Below are 16,376 nucleotides of genomic sequence, written 5' to 3'. Positions count from 1 at the left end.
GAAGGAAGGAGTCACACCTTCCTCATGGCTTGAAATAGGCGCCGGTTTTAGCTAGCTTTGGGAGGGAAATTTGAATTGTTTTAGCTTGCATTTTCAGCACCTTAGGCTATATATAGAGGTGCTCTCTTTGTAAAATTGAGATTGGAATTAATCTAAGAAAACTATACTCAAATTTTGAGTGACCTTTGGAGAGCTTTTGGAGCCTTCTTCCCTAGTCTTATCTTGATGGATCCATGGAGTCCTCAAGTGGCGGCAACACTCTCATCTAGGAGCATTCCACACTTCTAGTGGCGAGATCATCCATCCTTCTTCCATCTTCATGAGCATTCTCTTCTCCTTCCTTTCTTCTTCTTCAATTGTTCATGTTGCCTTGTGTTTTGAGTTGTTTTTAGTTTCGGTTCTTCCATTTTCCAGCACCTATATTCTGTTTTGTTTCTTAATTCTGTTCGGTTCAATTGAGTATTGGTTTATTTCTGTTCGGTCTTTTCAATTTTAATTCCTTTGTTGATTCAATTTGACAATATTTGGTTCATCCAAATGAGTTTGGGATTTGGTACTAGTAATTGGTGAGTTCTTGTCTTAGAACCATGATCCAACTCTAAGAAAAGTGCCTCTATATTTTCCAGCTCAAGGTGATTCCTAAAAATGTCAAGAATCTTGTTATATGTGGCTATTGGAATCACATCATGTGGTATCATGAGTCTTAGGTTCATTCTTGTTTAATTGTTGAGTTGTGTGCACTTTATTTCAAGAGCTCTTTTTAATTTCTTGCAATTTAAGTTTCTGTTTTAGAATTTTAATTGAGTATTCTTGCTGTTTTTCTTTTGCTCCAAGTGTTTGTGGAAAGGTTTATGGCACTCATAATTCTTATGAGTATGGTTGCTCTTTTGGAATGGCATTATCCTTCCTAGAGTTTACCTTAAGCTTCCTTTCACTTGTTACAATTTGTGTTGTGTCTTTTAATTTTTGAATCATGTCAAGTTTTGTCTTAGTCATGTTATTCCATATATGTCATTACTTCTAGTAGTACTTTTATTGTTTTGATTGTTTCTTGCTTTGGTGTCATATAATTTTCTGATTTGATGTTGATCCTTTGTGCATTTTCTTTTTAGAATTGAGTTCATACTTGTATTCTAGACCTATACAAGTTCCAATACATCATTTTCTATTATGTCTTTGCTAGTTCATCATCCTGTTTTTTATTCCTATTAGGATTCCTCTGTTTCTGAAAAAAATGCTTACTGTTTTTCCTTATTGCAACTGATTTACGTACTTTAAAATTCTGAAATTCTGGATTTGAGATATTCAAAGTGTTAGAAAAGAATAGAAAAAAGAATCATTCAAAAATATGAAGTACACAAAAAATGATAAATAAAATAAAAAAAGTGTACATTCCTGCCGAAAAAAAATACGGTAATCTGGCAGTGATTTTAAAAAAATTATTTCTCTCAATTGGCTTACTGTTTTTAATTGATTCCAGTGCCATTATTGAGTTAACATCTTGAAGTTTCTGTGGTATAAATTTCATAATCCAGTTCGCTCTACAACGTTCCAGTTAAATCAGTGAATATCAAACACAGTTTGCATAAATTTTTTTTTTTTCCAGTAGCTAAATTTTTTTGTTTTCTTCATCTACTCTAGTGCTTTTCCTTAGGTATTCTTTTGTGTGCCTACTTTTCTCATTGAGTTCTTTATTTTCTTGATTGTCTTTCATTCTTACTCTTTGAGTTTGTCTTACATATAGTATTCCTTTTGCAATTACCTTTCCTTGCTTATACCTTTTCTTGTTTGTCTTTATTGTTTCTTTGGTTTTGTGGTGGTTTGCTCTTAAGATTGGTGTGCTTGCTTTGACATATTTCATTTGAGGATTCCAAGGCCTCAAGTTCAGATTGGTGCAAGAACATTATTTCTTTGAGAGTGATATCTTTTCAGCCTTAGTTCACTTCGGCAGTTTCATTGCCATAAGCTCACTGTTTTTGCTAATTTTTAACTTGTTTGTTGTTTTTGTGTGTTTGCTGTTTTTAATTACCAATGGCTGGATTTTCAAGTGATGCATCCTACAAGCAGAATTCTCCTTCCAAAGCTTCAATTCTTGGTGAATTACATGAAGCTCAAAGAACAATTAGACGGTTGGAGGAGAAAATGCTAAAGATGGAGGTACAACAAGCTAGACCATCTCCTTCTATCCATGATGGACATCATTCTCATAGACCATCTTCTAGAGCTTCTTCAAATGATGTTGGCCGTGAAGATGAGCATAGGAGAAGGAGACCTCCACCCCAAGTCCATGGACAAAGACATCATCACCAAGGGGAAAGAATTCACTACGGCAATGGCTTCTACCATGATGCAAAGTCCAAGCTTCCTTCGGTCAAACTACCTTGTTTTAATGGTTCTAGTGATCCAAATGTGTATTTAGATTGGGAGGCTAAGTGTGAACAAATTTTTGAGATCCATGAGATCCAAGATGAGCATAAGCTCAAGCTAGCCACCCTAGAGTTTAGTGATTATGCCATGAAATGGTGGCATGGAATTGTAAAGGACATTATCTATCACAAGGGTCCTCCCGTGGACTCTTGGAACTCTTTAAAGGATCATATGCGCGCTAGGTTTGTGCCTCCACATTTTAGGAAAGACCTCATGTTGAGACTCCAACGGTTTCAACAAGGCACGCTAAATGTGGATGAATATTATAAGGAGCTGGAGACGCTTGTGCTTAAAATTGAATTAGAAGAAAGTGAAGAAGCCATGGTTGCTAGGTTTGTGAGTGGTCTTAGGAAGGATATTCAAGACATTGTTGAGTTACAAGAGTATTCATCATTGGGCTCTTTAGTTCATCTTGCAATGAAGGTGGAAGCCCAACTTGCTAAGAAAAACTCTTTTAAAAATGCTTCCAATGATGGATACTACTCCAAGTCTTGGAGAAACAAAACTTCTTTTTCTAAACATCCTTCCAAAGATTCTTCTTTCAAACCCAAGGAATCTAAGCCATCAACTTCTAGACCTAAGTCTCCCACTAGAACATCTAACACTAAATGCTTTAAATGTATGGGTTATGGTCATATTGCTGCAAATTGTCCTTCCAAACGAAGTATGTACATGCATGAGGGCATTGTAGTTAGTGAGCATGATTCGGATTCTCCAAAGCATTCATTGCATTCTCATGCATCTAGTGAGGAAGAGAGCGAATGTCCACTTGAAGGGGACTTGTTAGTTGTGAGAAGACTTCTTGGACAAGTTTCACAACCTTTTGATGAAAGTCAAAGGGAAAATATTTTCCATACAAGATGTCTTATTCAAAACAACATTTGTTCCTTGATAGTGGATGGGGGTAGTTGTGCAAATGTGGCTAGTACAAGAGTAGTAGATAAGCTTGGATTGCCTACTATCTCTCATACAAAGCCCTACAAGTTACAATGGCTTAGTGAAGTAGGAGAAATAATTGTTAATAAACAAGTCCTCATCCATTTCTCCATTGGAAAATACAAAGATGAGGTATTATGTGATGTTGTGCCCATGGAAGCCACTCATGTTCTTTTGGGAAGGCCTTGGCAATTTGATAGAAAAGTTTTACATGATGGCTTTACCAACAAATTATCTTTTGAATTCCATGGTCACAAGGTTACCTTAAAATCTCTCTCTCCAAGAGAAGTCCATGAGGACCAAGTTATCATGAAGAAAAAGAGGGAGAGTGAAAAAGATAGAAAAGATAAAAAAGATAAGAGTTCTAAGCCTACACTCCTTGTGTCTAGGCGTGACATTGAAAGGGAAATAGTGGCTCATCATCCTCTTTTTTTAGCCATCCCTAGAACTCTTAGCATAGCATCACTTGTTGATAGTCCTCATTGCTTGGAAAATTTGGTAGAAGAGTTCAAAGATGTGTTTCAAGATCCTCCAAATGGACTTCCACCTTTGAGAGGGATTGAGCACCAAATTGATTTGATACCGGGCTCTTCTTTACCAAATCGTCCAGCATATAGGACCAATCCAAGTGAAACCAAGGAAATTCGCCAACAAGTTGAGGCTTTGATTGAGAAAGGGTGGGTGCAAGATAGCATGAGTCCTTGTGCTATGCCTATCATCTTAGTGCCAAAAAAGGATGGCACATGGCGAATGTGTTCGGATTGTAGGGCCATCAATAACATAACCATTAAGTATAGGCATCCCATACCTAGACTAGATGATTTGTTGGATGAATTACATGGTTCAAAAATCTTTTCAAAGATTGATCTTAAAAGCGGCTACAATCAAATCCGTATCAAACCGGGTGATGAATGGAAGACGGCTTTTAAGACCAACTTTGGTTTATATGAGTGGTTAGTTATGCCTTTTGGTTTAACTAATGCACCAAGTACCTTCATGCGCCTCATGCATCATGTTCTTAGACCTTTCATTGGTAAGTTTGTTGTGGTTTACTTTGATGACATTCTCATTTATAGCTTATCTTTGAATGACCATAGGTTGCATGTTAGGCAAGTTTTAGAAACCCTTAGGAAGGAACATTTGTATGCTAACCTTGCTAAATGTATGTTTGCTCTTGATCATATAGAATTCCTAGGGTTTGTTGTGAGTTGTAAAGGGGTCCATGTGGACAAAACAAAGGTGGTGGCCATTCAAAATTGGCCTACACCGAAATCTTTGAATGAGGTCCGAAGTTTTCATGGACTAGCTTCTTTCTATAGAAGATTTGTCCCAAACTTTGGTACCATTGCCGCACCACTCAATGACATAGTGAAAAAGGATGTGGTCTTTCATTGGGGAGAAGCACAACAAAATGCTTTTGATACTTTGAAAGAAAAATTGACTAATGCTCCCATCTTGGCCCTTCCTAATTTCACTAAGACATTTGAGATTGAGTGTGATGCTTCAAGTATAGGTATTGGGGCTGTTCTCCTTCAAGAGGGCGACCCATAGCCTATTTTAGTGAGAAATTGAAGGGAAGTCATCTCAACTATTCCACCTATGATAAGGAATTATATGCACTTGTTAGGGCTTTGTTTACTTGGCAACACTATCTTTTTCCCAAAGAGTTTGTGATACATAGTGATCATGAATCTCTTAAATATTTGAAAAGCCAAAACAAACTTAACAAGAGGCATGCTAAGTGGGTGGAATTCATTGAGCAATTTCCTTATGTGATCAAACACAAGCAAGGCAAAATAAATATTGTGGCGGATGCTCTTTCTAGAAGATACACCTTGCTAAATCTTTTAACCTCTCAATATCTTGGTTTTGATCACATTAAGGAACTTTATCATGATGACCTTGATTTTTCTCCCATCTATCAAGAGTGTCTTAAAGGAGGACACAAAGACTTTTTTATTCAAGATGGCTTTCTTTTTAAAGGAAAACGTCTTTGTGTTCCCCAATGCTCTATTAGATTATCTCTTGTTAGAGAAGCTCATGAGGGGAGTTTAATGGGACATTTTGGGGTTGCTAAAACTTTGGATGTGTTGCATGAACATTTCTTTTGGCCTCATATGCATAAACATGTTCATAGTTTGTGTGATAAATGCATAGCTTGCCGCAAAGCTAAGTCTAAAATGCATCCCCATGGTCTTTATACTCCTCTTCCTATCCCTTCAATGCCTTGGGTAGATATATCTATGGATTTCATCTTAGGCTTACCCAAGACATCAAAGGGAAAGGACTCCATTTTTGTGGTAGTGGATCGTTTTTCAAAGATGGCTCACTTTATTCCTTGCCACAAAGTGGATGATGCATGCCACATTGCAAACCTCTTCTTCCAAGAAGTGGTTCGCTTGCATGGGATTCCTAGGTCTATAGTGTCCGATAGAGATCCTAAGTTCTTGAGTCACTTTTGGAAGACCTTGTGGGGCAAGCTTGGAACTAAGCTTTTATTTTCTACCACTTGCCACCCACAAACTGATGGTCAAACCGAGGTGGTGAATAGAACATTGGGACAACTATTGAGATGCTTTATTTCGGGGAATCCTAGAGTGTGGGAGAATTTACTACCCCATGTTGAGTTTGCATATAACCGAGTAGTAAATTCTACCACCTCCCATTCTCCTTTTGAGGTGGTCTATGGGTTTAATCCCCTAACACCTCTTGATCTTCTTCCTATTCCCCTTCTTGAAGATGTCTTGTGCAAAGATGGGGATGAAAAGGCTTCTTTTGTGAAAACTTTGCATAAAGACATCAAGAAGAGAATTGAGAAGAAGGTTGGCAAGTATGCTGAACTTGCCAATAAAAGGAGAAAAGCAGTGTTGTTTGATGAGGGCGATTGGGTTTGGCTTCATTTGAGGAAGGATCGTTTTCCTACTCAAAGGAAGTCCAAACTAATGCCTCGAGGGGATGGACCTTTCCAAATCCTCAAGAGGATTAATGACAATGCTTACGAGTTAGATATGCCTGATACATTCTTAGGTAGTCATACTTTTAATGTCAGCGATCTAACTCCTTTTTCTGTAGGTCTCCAGAATTCGTGGTCGAATTCTCTCCAACTCGGGGAGTATGATGGAGATCAAGCTCAAGAGAACATGGAGGCCACTCATCAAGCTCAAGAAGAGGTGGAGGCACAAATGGAGGACGCCCATGGAGGTCAAAGTCCACCTCAAAGGATTACAAGAAACATGTTCAAAGCTTTGGGAGCTAGAGGACATTTATTTTCTCTTTTTGTAGTTTCTTTAGTTGAAGGTGCTTAGAGGGAAACTTTAGAAACCTCTTTTGTTATAGCATCTTTTAGGCTTTAGTTAGGAGCTTTAGGGGGGTGTATTAGTAGATAGGTGTAGGAATAGAATAGGGGGTGCCAAAATGAAGGAAAGGATCACACCTTCCTTGCTTTGCAAATAGGCGCCGGTTCTAGATTGTTTTGGAGGGAATTTTGAATTGTTTTAGCTTTCTTTTTTCAACACCTTAGGCTATAAATAGAGGTGCCTTCCTTGTAAATTTCAGATTTGAATTTATCTAAAGAAACTATACTCAAAATTGGAGTGAGCATTTGGAGAGCTTTTGAGCCTTCTACTCTAGTCTTATCTTGAAGGACCATGGTTTCCTCAAGTGGCGGCTTGCACACTCATCTAGGAGCATCCATACTTCTAGTGGCGTGATCATCCAACCATTCTTCCATCTTCATGAGCATTCTCTTCTCCTTCCTTTCTTCTTCTTCAATTGTTCATGTTGCCTTGTGTTTTTGAGTTGTTTTAGTTTCGGTTCTTCCAATTTTTCCAGCACCTATATTCTGTTTTGGTTTATTTCTGTTCGGTCTTTTCTTTTTAAATTCCTTTGTTGATTCAATTTGACAATATTTGGTTCATCCAAATGAGTTTGGGATTTGGTACTTGTTATTGGTGAGTTCTTGACTTAGAACCATGATCCAACTCTAAGAAAAGTGCCTCTATATTTTCCAGCTCAAGGTGATTCCTAAAAATGTCAAGAATCTTGTTCTATGTGGCCATTGGAATCACATCAAAGTGGATGATGCATGCCACATTGCAAACCTCTTCTTCCAAGAAGTGGTTCGCTTGCATGGGATTCCTAGGTCTATAGTGTCCGATAGAGATCCTAAGTTCTTGAGTCACTTTTGGAAGACCTTGTGGGGCAAGCTTGGAACTAAGCTTTTATTTTCTACCACTTGCCACCCACAAACTGATGGTCAAACCGAGGTGGTGAATAGAACTTTGGGACAACTATTGAGATGCTTTATTTCGGGGAATCCTAGAGTGTGGGAGAATTTACTACCCCATGTTGAGTTTGCATATAACCGAGTAGTAAATTCTACCACCTCCCATTCTCCTTTTGAGGTGGTCTATGGGTTTAATCTCCTAACACCTCTTGATCTTCTTCCTATTCCCCTTCTTGAAGATGTCTTGTGCAAAGATGGGGATGAAAAAGCTTCTTTTGTGAAAACTTTGCATAAAGACATCAAGAAGAGAATTGAGAAGAAGGTTGGCAAGTATGCTGAACTTGCCAATAAAAGGAGAAAAGCATTGTTGTTTGATGAGGGCGATTGGGTTTGGCTTCACTTGAGGAAGGATCGTTTTCCTACTCAAAGGAAGTCCAAACTAATGCCTCGAGGGGATGGACCTTTCCAAGTCCTCAAGAGGATTAATGACAATGCTTATGAGTTAGATATGCCTGATACATTCTTAGGTAGTCATACTTTTAATGTCAGCGATCTAACTCCTTTTTCTGTAGGTCTCCAGAATTCGTGGTCGAATTCTCTCCAACTCGGGGAGTATGATGGAGATCAAGCTCAAGAGAACATGGAGGCCACTCATCAAGCTCAAGAAGAGGTGGAGGCACAAATGGAGGACGCCCATGGAGGTCAAAGTCCACCTCAAAGGATTACAAGAAGCATGTTCAAAGCTTTGGGAGCTAGAGAACATTTATTTTCTCTTTTTGTAGTTTCTTTAGTTGAAGGTGCTTAGAGGGAAACTTTAGAAACCTCTTTTGTTATAGCATCTTTTAGGCTTTAGTTAGGAGCTTTAGGGGGGTGTGTTAGTAGATAGGTGTAGAAGTAGAATAGGAGGTGCCAAAGTGAAGGAAGGAGTCACACCTTCCTCATGGCTTGAAATAGGCGCCGGTTTTAGCTAGCTTTGGGAGGGAAATTTGAATTGTTTTAGCTTGCATTTTCAGCACCTTAGGCTATATATAGAGGTGCTCTCTTTGTAAAATTGAGATTGGAATTAATCTAAGAAAACTATACTCAAATTTTGAGTGACCTTTGGAGAGCTTTTGGAGCCTTCTTCCCTAGTCTTATCTTGATGGATCCATGGAGTCCTCAAGTGGCGGCAACACTCTCATCTAGGAGCATTCCACACTTCTAGTGGCGAGATCATCCATCCTTCTTCCATCTTCATGAGCATTCTCTTCTCCTTCCTTTCTTCTTCTTCAATTGTTCATGTTGCCTTGTGTTTTGAGTTGTTTTTAGTTTCGGTTCTTCCATTTTCCAGCACCTATATTCTGTTTTGTTTCTTAATTCTGTTCGGTTCAATTGAGTATTGGTTTATTTCTGTTCGGTCTTTTCAATTTTAATTCCTTTGTTGATTCAATTTGACAATATTTGGTTCATCCAAATGAGTTTGGGATTTGGTACTAGTAATTGGTGAGTTCTTGTCTTAGAACCATGATCCAACTCTAAGAAAAGTGCCTCTATATTTTCCAGCTCAAGGTGATTCCTAAAAATGTCAAGAATCTTGTTATATGTGGCTATTGGAATCACATCATGTGGTATCATGAGTCTTAGGTTCATTCTTGTTTAATTGTTGAGTTGTGTGCACTTTATTTCAAGAGCTCTTTTTAATTTCTTGCAATTTAAGTTTCTGTTTTAGAACTGAGTGGCGTCGCGGCTTGGGGTTTGCATAGAACTGGTGGGCTCGCCAAATATTCTTTGAGCTTTATGAAGGCCTCCTCGCACTCCTTCGTCCAGACAAACCTGTTGTTCCTCTTCAAGCACTGGAAGTATGGATGGCCCTTCTCCCCACTGGCCGATCCAAATCGAGACAGGGCGGCCATTCGCCCGGTGAGCTGCTGCACCTCTTTCACAGTGGCTGGGCTCCTCATTGCCAAGATGGCAGCACACTTCTCGGGGTTAGCCTCGATTCCCCTTTCTGACAAAAGAAATCCCAGAAATTTTCCTGCTTCCACACCAAAAACACACTTCTTAGGATTTAGTTTCAGCTTGTACCTGGCTATGGTGATGAACAACTCTTCCAAATCGGCAACGTGCTTGCTCTTTTCCAGGGACGTTACAACCATGTCGTCGACGTACGCCTGCACATTCCTTCCGAGCATTGGGGCGAGCACCTTGTTCATTAGCCTTTGGTACGTGGCTCCCGCATTCTTAGCCCGAAGGGCATCACCTTGTAGCAGTAGCATGACCTTTCCGTCATTTAGGCGGTCTTCTCTTCATCCATGGGGTGCATTTTGATCTGATTGTACCCCGAGAAGGCATCTAGAAAACTGAGCAACTTGCACCCTGATGCACTGTCTACTAGGGCGTCTATACTCGGCAAAGGATAAGAATCCTTTGGACAGGCCTTGTTCAGGTCTGTGAAGTCGACACACATCCGCCACTTTCCACTACTCTTCTTGACCAGAACGACGTTGGCGAGCCATTCTGGATATTGAATCTCTTTGATGTGGCCTGCTGCGAGGAGTTTTTGTGTTTTGTCTTTGATCGCCTGCCTTTTCTCCTCGTTGAACTTTCTCCTTCTTTGGCGGATAGGCCTGACTTGGGGATCCATTGCTAAGTGATGGCACAAGAAATCGGGGTCAATCCCCGGCATGTCTGAAGCGGCCCACGCAAAGGCATCCAGGTGTCTACTGATCACCTTGGCAATTTGGTCTTGCGTCTCGCTATAAGGTTCTCCCCAGCTTAAACACCTTACCGTTGATCTCCTTCTCGAGCCATTCCTCCACTGGCTGAGGCCTCTTTTCACTGGCGATCAGCGCCCTCGCGATGCCTGTTTCTCTGGCGGTCTCCGAGCAACTTCTTTCTCCCTCCAACGGAGCGGCGCTCTCGGACCTCGCCTCTATATCCTCCATGGGCACATCGCCCCCGACGGCCACCTCCAACACCGTGTCTGAAACTCGCCGCCGGGTTTCCTTCGCAGGCTCCGCGCCAGGGGTAGGCGTTGTGGTTACGTGGCACACAAACCTCTTGTTTTTGAGGTTGTTCTTGTAACACTTCTTCGCTTCCTTTTGGTCAGAGCGAATGGTGATGATCAAACCCTCCATGGACGGTAGTTTGACCTTCATGTGCCTTGTCGAAGGCACAACCCCCGTTCTGTTGAGCGTTGGCCTTCCTAACAGTATGTTGTACGCCGACGGAGCGTTTACAACAAGATACCTGATCTTCTCCGTTCGTGAGGCCAAACCATCTGTGAAGGTCGTCCTCAACTCAATATACCCCCTTACCTCCACTTGATCGCCGACGAAACCGTAAAGGCAGCCCCCATATGGCCTCAGCTGATCAGGGGACAGTTGTAATTTTTCAAAAGTTGGCCAAAACATAACATCCGCCGAGCTCCCTTGGTCGACCAACACCCGGTGGACTGTCCTTCCCGCCGTGACAAGTGAGATCACAATAGGGTCGTTGTCGTGAGGTACCACGTCCCTAAGGTTTCCTTTTGTGAACGTGATATCCACGTCGGGTGAGTGGTCCTCAAAGACTTTCACTGACATCACCGATATCGCGTACTTCTTGCGCTGCGATGCAGTGCACCCTCTACTTGAAAATCCACCAGCTATGGTGTGGATCTCGCCGTGGACAGGCACCTCGTGCTGCTGTCCTTCGTTGCTCGCTGGTTGGGAACCCGCTGATTGGCCCGCTTGCTTTTCCAGCAAGTAATCTTTCAGGAATCCGCACTTGACCAACTCGGCGAGTTGGTATCCCAAAGCCAAACACAAGTTGATGGAGTGGCCAAAGCTCTTGTGGTACTCACACCACGTGTCTGGTTTTGGACCCAAAACCTTCTCTGTCGTCTTCTCAGGCACTTTGAGCCTGGCAGCGATATTCGGGATGGCGATCAGATTAGCCAACCCCATCACGAACTCATACCTTGGTGGGCGGTTAGTCTCTCTGGGCCGCCCTGGCCCCTTCCCCTTCCTGTTACTGTTCTTGGGATCATAAGGATGACGCATCCTCTGGTCCCTCTTCCCCGCTGCTGCCTCCATTACTCTTTGCGGCTGGACCCTCGTCTGGGCGCGCGGTGGTTTGGCTGGGGCCACGTTTCCCCTTTTCTCGGAGACTTCGCTCTCAGCGACGATGTGGGCCACAACACGTCGCCGGATTTCAGCAAACGTGGCGGGGTGACTCCTGATAAGTGACTCACTAAAAGGCCCAGGTAACACACCCTTTTTGAAGGCGTGTACAAACATCTCTTCGTCCTTACCTGGCAAGCGGACTATCTGGGCCCCGAATCTATTCAGGAAATCCTTCAGGGACTCCCCCTGGTACTGCCTCACGTCAAACAAGTCGTAGGACACCAATGGTGGTGCCTTGTTCACTATATACTGCTCAACAAACATCTTGGAAAACTGTTGAAAAGTGGTAATGTGGCCAGTAGGTATACTGACGAACCAGTCCAACGCTGTTCCACTAAGGGTGCTCATGAACACCTTACAATAAACCGCGTCAGACCCCCTAGAGAGCATCATCTGAGTATGAAACGCCGTGAGATGGGCCTCGGGGTCTTCCACCCCAGTGAAAGACGCTTTCACCGCCACAGTGTTAGCCGGGACCACCGAGTTCATGATCTTCTGGGAGAATGGCATAGGGAAGCTGCGCGATGGGGATGGGGGTGCAGATCTGTCCCCGACCGCACGCTCCTCCCGCTCCTACAGGGCTTTGCGCAGCTCTTCGTTAACCCTGTTAAGCTCCTCATTCCTAGCTTGCGAGGCCACCAGCGCCTCATGCGGCCTTTCCTGTTCAGAACGCGATGCAGCCACGTTCTCCTACAACGTCCTCATCATGTCCATCACTTGTGTCATGGACACAACATCTTCGTCTGTCAAAGCGTTGCCTCATCACGAACCTCCTCACCAGCTTGACTCCACATGCCCTTCAAGTTCACACCACAAGAGCTTCCTCAGGGAACCTGAAAACACAAGGTGGCGCCTCTGTGGCCGGTGGCGCTCCGACGCTCAAGTCAGTAACAAGAACACCCAAAACTCAGAGAAAATATGCTCTGAGGAACCGTACTAAAGGCACACAACCCTAGCAAAATGAGCCGTAATGAAAACGTACCCTGCAAATTCTGTTAAGTTTACCTTTATAGCTAGGTTTCCTCTCTCACCAGGGCGTTATGCTTTTGGACGCGTGGCTCGCATCCAGCCCTGCACGTGTCGCCATCTGGGCTGGGATAGCAGGTAGCGCCCAGCCCTACACGTGTCATCATCTGAGCTAGGGTAACTCGAGCGTCATTTCTCTATTGCACCCAACCCTACACGTGTCGTCATCTGGGTTGGAATAACGGTTAGCATCCAACCCTACACGTGTCGTCATCTGGGTTGGTGCAACTTGAACGTTATTTTTGTGTAGTAACCAGCCGCGCAGCTAAGTCATATACCCATGGAGCAAGCTAACACGCAATGTGCCTTAGAACACTACCTGACAAGGCGAGTATCGGGTGCAACACAATGCACCATCTCTGTGATACCGCCTGTTTGTTAATGGCACCCTCCTTAACGCTGCGCCATGAGAGTTCTCGGGCTGAGGAGACCTTGTTACCAACGAATGTCCACTCTAGGAATCCTGTCGCTGGTAGGCAAGCTGTCCCCTTCAACCCACACGCCCTTCACGCCCTATGCTGGCGCAACAATCGCCTCACTGGAGTTGTACACTTGAACTTACACTTCTGGGCCCTCATCAGCTTCAACTGAGCTTGTCGGGAAATCCGGCGACGTGCTTCCTGCGGCGATATCAAGCTATCTGATCGCCAATCGCCAAACAAGTCGATGACAGATAAACCCGGTGACAACCGACCATGTTCATCTCAGAACGCCAGTTCCATGAACCGGCGACTACGCTCACCTCTGAACCATCCACCTTTCCCTTGCCCACGTGCTCCGCTGAGCACGCCCCACATAGTCACGTGCAAGCCACGTCATCATACCCGATGTCCTGGTCGGTACATTTATCATTTTTACCATCTAGAACCTATAATATGCACACACATTAAATAATTACAAATTAATTACATGCATCACAAAACATATGATGTTTCTAAAGACGTTTAATGCAAATAGATATGTTTAACTAGACACAAATGTCTAATGCATATAGGACTAGACCATCTAATACATCACATTCTTAGATTGCTTAACAGAAACTTAGGTTGTCTAATGCATATAAAATGAGATGTTTATACATACAAAATCAAAATGTAATTTGTTAGACCATCTGATAAATATTATTGAGATATATATACTAGAGATACTTATCCCATAGATGTTGTGAAAACAAATCGTTTATATGAAAATTTCCCGTAGCAGAAGATGAATGTTTCATCTTGTGAGGCCATCTCTAGTGTTCTTTCCAATTTTTGTTGACAAGCATCTTGCTTGATCTCTTATTTTTATTCCTCGACCTTGGGAACATATATTTCCTTGTCATGGTTAATTGTGAGCATCCATTTTCCTTTTTCCATAAAAGATGTCTTCTTGCTTCTGTTTAAGATATTTGTGTTCTCGCCGGCTCAAAGTCGGTTGGAATACGGATGATCTCTTCTTGGTCTCCCGCTGGTGCTCGGTCGACCAACTGGATGAGGCACTGGTAACTGCCTTCAAGCTTTAGCAAACCGGTCTTTTGGGGACAAAGGGGGTTCCACTGATTACACTCCAATGCTCAAGTCAGTGAGAGCACAAATATATTGTATATAGTGGAATATATTGCAAAGATGCAAGTTGAGATACTTCTTGTGGGTGGTTGTCTATTTATAAGCCTTCATGGGCTTGGATTTCTAACCGTTGTTCCTCCAGGCATTCATGTGTCGTATTATGGTAACTTTACCTAAAATCTAAATTTCATGTAATATAATTATAGCATTTATGTAATATAATAAGGGATATTAGGCAAATAAATTAGGGCATTTATGTGTAATAATCAAGAAATATTTGTAGCGTAATCAGGAATATTATGTCAGTGCTTATAGCGTAATCAGAAATATTACGTTCAACATTTATAATGTGATCTGGAGGGATTCTGATGAGCGTCTCGGTCAGTATTGAGACCCGGGTTGCTCGGCCTAATTCCTAGCCATTTATCGGGTTGGTACAATTTGTAAGAGGAAATATTTTTTCTTTTGGTACCCATACATAGTTGAGTTCTTTTCTGTTTTTCTTTTCAATGCTTTCCTTTTTCAGACACCATTAGAGACTTCACTTACAAATACTCTAGAAGAAAAGGCTATAAATTCATTTTTGGTGATGAGTTTTTTGTTTTTATATCCAAATGTTGTTTTAAGAAAAATCCTTGAATTTTTAATCAAAACATTTATATAAGTAACGTTCTTAGAACTAATGTCTTCCTCAAATAGACAATCCAAAGGTTGATCATAAGACATTTTATTTGGTCTTTTACTTAATTTTTCTTTAAGTAAGATTAGTTCTTTGTTAATCCTTTCTAGATCAATATTTAAATTTTCAAACTTTGTTTTCACATCTAGATTTACTTTGCTTAATCTTTTATTAGCTCTAGCAAGTTCTACATTTCTATTAAAATCATTCAGGTTTTCCTTTGCTATAGAACTAATTTTCTTTACATGCATTTCTAAATTTCTTTTTCAATTTTTTTATGTGGAAACTAACTAAGTATAATGAAAATAGCTTCTCGGTAAGCTTTCCTAAGAGAGCACGAGTCTAGGAAATGTACCTCTCCGTTGGAGTAATCAACAATGAAATTTTCCAAGGATGTCGAGGTGTGTATGGCATTCATTATGAGGCAAATGTGATCTTCACTACAAAAAAAACTTTTATTAGAAAGGGCCAAAGGCGGACACTAATCACAAAAAGCCCACGCAAAGATACAATTAACGTAGGCTTTGCCTTCACACAACTTTGAAGCTAATATCCTTGTCGCAAAAAAAATTGTCGGGTGTGTGGCGTCGCAATAAGTTGGCTTGCGTGGGCTTTGCCTACAAGTTGGCAACACAAAAAATTACAAATATTAACTTAAGCGGGGGTTTAGCCTTGGACAGAAAGTGAGGGCTTAGACTTAGCTAGGGAGACAATAAAATTAGCGTGGGCTTAGCCTTGGATAAGGGGACAATAAAATTAAAAATAAAGTGTGGACTTAGCCTTGGATAGTGGGACAATAAAATTAGAATAAAGCGAGGGCTTGACCTTGGTAAAGTGACAATGAAATTAGAATGGGCTTAACCTTGGATATGTGGACACATAATTTTTTTTTTGTATACACTATTGTTGGCAGCTATTGAACTCCACCTTTAAATAAAAGTTTGGATTTTAAATATTAAATATTAATATTTTTTTAATTTTTTTTTTTTTTTTGCAATAGCATTAAAAAGAAAAAACATCAATAAATTGATAAGTTAAAAACTAAAAAACAAAAGTAATGAATAAATTATTATATTGATGAATAAAAAGTGTTTAAGCACCGAAAGATCAATAATTTTCAATTTATAATAACTATTTTTTAAAAAAATTAGTTTGTATTTAATAATAGTATAGATTATCTTATATCATACTTTTTCTCATTTTTTTCATATAATCTTTCTCTATCGAAGAAAAAATACTATACAATAAATAAATGCAATTTTTTAAACTCCAAATCATCACCAGACATATGTAATATTGACTATTCATTCTCTCATATTAGTCTTTTATTGGTACCATCTCTAAGTTTAATTAGTTATAGCATACATTTCACTGTTATCTAAATTCATAAT

This window comes from Phaseolus vulgaris, chromosome 6 (genome assembly GCF_051622355.1).
Source record: "Phaseolus vulgaris cultivar YP4 chromosome 6, ASM5162235v1, whole genome shotgun sequence".
In the NCBI taxonomy this organism is placed as follows: domain Eukaryota; kingdom Viridiplantae; phylum Streptophyta; class Magnoliopsida; order Fabales; family Fabaceae; genus Phaseolus; species Phaseolus vulgaris.
This window is presented reverse-complemented; position numbering follows the sequence as displayed.